General features: G+C 39.2%; 1 non-coding gene across 1 annotated transcript; it reads right to left on the reverse strand.

Annotated features, from left to right (window-relative positions):
- Window positions 1-229: 229 nt before the first annotated feature.
- Window positions 230-331, reverse strand: LOC124510548 (U6 spliceosomal RNA). The gene has a single exon (XR_006961746.1). It is a non-coding gene; the product is annotated as a U6 spliceosomal RNA (small nuclear RNA).
- Between the last annotated feature and the right edge of the window lie 2,928 nt (window positions 332-3,259).

The raw sequence follows: 3,259 nt of genomic DNA on the forward strand, positions 1-3,259 counted from the left end.
ATTCTGTGAAGGGTGTGTACAAAACTGACATGTTTGTTGTGATGGAGGGCAGTGGATAAGTAGCAGAGGTTGTGAATATTACTTAAAGCTTTTTACTTTTTTTTTTTAAGCCTCCAGCACCCAGGTGTTCACAGGTAGCCTTCCATCAAAGTACTAACCAGGCCCCCAACGTGTTTAGCTTTCCAGATCATACTAGACCCGGCATGTTGAAGGCGGTGGGGCCATAGGCAAAAGTCTGGCACGCTTCACAAATTTGTACATCATCCTTGCACAGAGGCCATGCTAATCTTCTCTGTATCCTCCAATTTTGGTATATGTGCTGCTGAAGTGCATACAACTGCTTTTTAAACCATAAGTTAGGAAATCCTAGTCCACTAGTTTTGCATTTTTCCTGAGAAGTCTCTTTTAGTCTAATGCCTTGAACCCCATAAAGGAAGCTTGCATTCCCACCAGAAACTTGGTGGCTGCAACACTCCAGATGATAAGCAAGTTGGTTGGATTAGAAAACCTGAAAGTTCAGGAAGAGCTGAAAATCAACTTATTTGTCAGCCTGGAAAGGAAAATGGAAATAAGATTAAGTGATTTGAATTTCTTAAAAAGGATGTGTTTTCTTTTGTGTTTTCCCTCCTGGCACTAGATCAAAGAAAGCCACATCCAAGTAACTGAAGTAAGATACAGAATTCCAAAGGGAAATAGCAAGAATGACTCTCCAGCATCTCCAGTGGGATCATGATATTAACATCTCCAAAACTCACCAGAGAGACATGCTGTCAGTTTCTTTCTCAACATAAAAGAAACAACACAAAGAAACCATTGTTACTATTTGGTAGTGTTTTTCTAGAACCCTATAGACCACAGTACTATAGCTCTTTCTCTAGCTACCAATATAAATCAATCAGATGATTTTATCATTGTAAATACATTAAATAATAAGAATAATTGGCTATTAGAATTGAAAGAGGTCTTTGCATTCAATCCTATTCCGACTTTTTACAGATCAAAGATGTGGTTCTCAGGGAGGGTTCATGAGTTATGCACAGTCTTTCAGACAATGGGAACACTGGGACTGAAATAGAGGTATCTTGCTGTTAATCTAAGGTTCTCATTACAGGATTTCCCTGTGGAAATATCTTTGAGTTTAAGAATCAAGGAGTGAGGGAATCAAAAAGCTAGAAGGCTAAAATATGAGTTGAAGACCCTCTTTCCCTTCTCAGTGTGGGTAGACTCCTCTTCAGCCTCAATAACAATGAAAGAAAGCAAGCAAAACTACTAGATGGAAGCATTATATTTTGAACCTTGTCTCGGATCAGGATAGTATCTTCTACGTGGAGCCTTAGTTAAGATAAATGTCTGAGTTGTATGCCCTCTTTGTCAATCTGGAAGATTGTATTAAGGTTCCAAATGATATTGAGATTTGCTAAGTAAAGTCTTACTTGTCAATAGCTCCTCTTGTTGGATATTTAAAGTTCACGAGCTTTGTTTACTTTAGTTAAGTGCTCTGAAGTGTTTTAACAGCCACTGGCCCATTTATATAAACAAATGAAGGAACACACTGATAATCCATGATACCCAGAAACAGCCCCAGTCTAAGACGTAGCATAAATCCTTGATGACTTGAAGATAAGCCTTCCACACACCTGCACAATTCACTTTGTTAAACAACAATTGTGTGCCACTGGGTTTGAATGGTTGAGGAGGGAAGGACTGGGAAAAAATAATTAGTACCTTCAGTACATCTTTCTTTCTTTAAGTTGGTTGATGTTTGTGAGCATTTTGCTAAGGAGTGCAGTTACAACCCTGATACCGTTATTTGTTTTCAGGTGATAAGTTTCCTTATGTTGTTCGTCATCTCTTTTACACTTGAGGTGATTTTAATTGGGTTTGTTGAAAAAAAAATTGGTTTAGTCCAAGTATTAGTTATTTTATGTAATTTCTTGTCCATTTAGACTTTCGGAGAGTATCATTATTTCATAAGGAAACTCTGTTTTAGAAAAGCGGCATAGGTTGAAATTCACTATCAAATAATGTCAGCCTCAAACAACTCTAAAAAAATACATCTCCATCTCTATAGAGAGAGTAAAATGATTCCAGTCTGACATCCTGTGACTTACCACGCCAGAGTTTCCAAATTTGTGCCAACGTTCTAACTCCTATCCTGCTTGGCCATAGGGTGGAGGGAGAGCCACTGAGGGACTGTAGAGCAGGGAGGCCACCAGCTATTTCCACATAGCCCAGCTTTTGTCCATAAGTAGTCACGTGATACAAATAACAATAGTGAAATGGAGATAATAGTATCTCCTACAAGATTTCACTGTGAGAGTCAAATGTGACAATATATTAGGTTGGATCATGTGCAATTTTAAAAACTTGACCATTATTAACCCCCCACACCCCTCAAATTTTCAAATGGTTCAGTTGAATGGGTGAAACATTTAGCGCTTTTCCCAGAAAACTGAAACTCCTACTAAATAGCAACATCAGCAAGAGAGTATGGTTTAGAAGGGGGAAATCTGAAGGAAATCTAAATCTAAAGGGAAATCTAAAGCATGCATCGGTCCCAGGAGGAAGGAGCAGACAACAGTAGTTGCAAATGGTTCTTTCCAACTGTCTGTGACAGTTGGCCTGACTCTGTTCTGTCCTCATTAGCTCAGACATTTTTATGAATTCACATACATGTAACTTAACCTAAAAAAACAAGTCCGGCTCCAAAGACTACACAATGTTGTTTATTGGGTGCCTGGGTGGCTCAGTTGGTTAAGCATCTGACTTGGGCTCAGGTGATGATCTCAGTGTTCGTGGGCTCGATCCTTGCATCAGGCCCTCTGCTGTCAGCACAGAGCCTCCTCTTTCTGTCTGTCCCTCTCCCGCTCGTGTGCTTTCTCTCTCTCAAAAATAAATAAATATTTAAAAAAAACTTTATTCTTGAAAGCGTAAAGTTTATTCATGTTATAGAAATATTTTCCCCCGAAACCCACCTCTGATCAGATACTAGCAGCCCACAAAGATAGGGAAAGCAAAGTTCATGAAATCCTGAAGAGAGAGCAGGTAGGAATGGAATGGAATGGAATACTTCTATGGGAAAGGGAAGAAGGCTTTCATGCACAGAAATTCATGGCATAGAATTTTAAATTAGCAAAATCTTACCACTTTCTCTGCCCCCTCACACGTGACACCTTGACCTGTTGTCACCAGTTAGAAGTATCAGGTAATTTATTAACCCTAGCAAGTCTGGGTGGCTAATAGCAAAGCCCAAAGTATT

The sequence above is a fragment of the Lynx rufus genome, unplaced genomic scaffold (genome assembly GCF_022079265.1).
Source record: "Lynx rufus isolate CCGP_SWC_20201006 ecotype Redwood Valley unplaced genomic scaffold, mLynRuf1.p SCAF_15, whole genome shotgun sequence".
Taxonomy (NCBI): domain Eukaryota; kingdom Metazoa; phylum Chordata; class Mammalia; order Carnivora; family Felidae; genus Lynx; species Lynx rufus.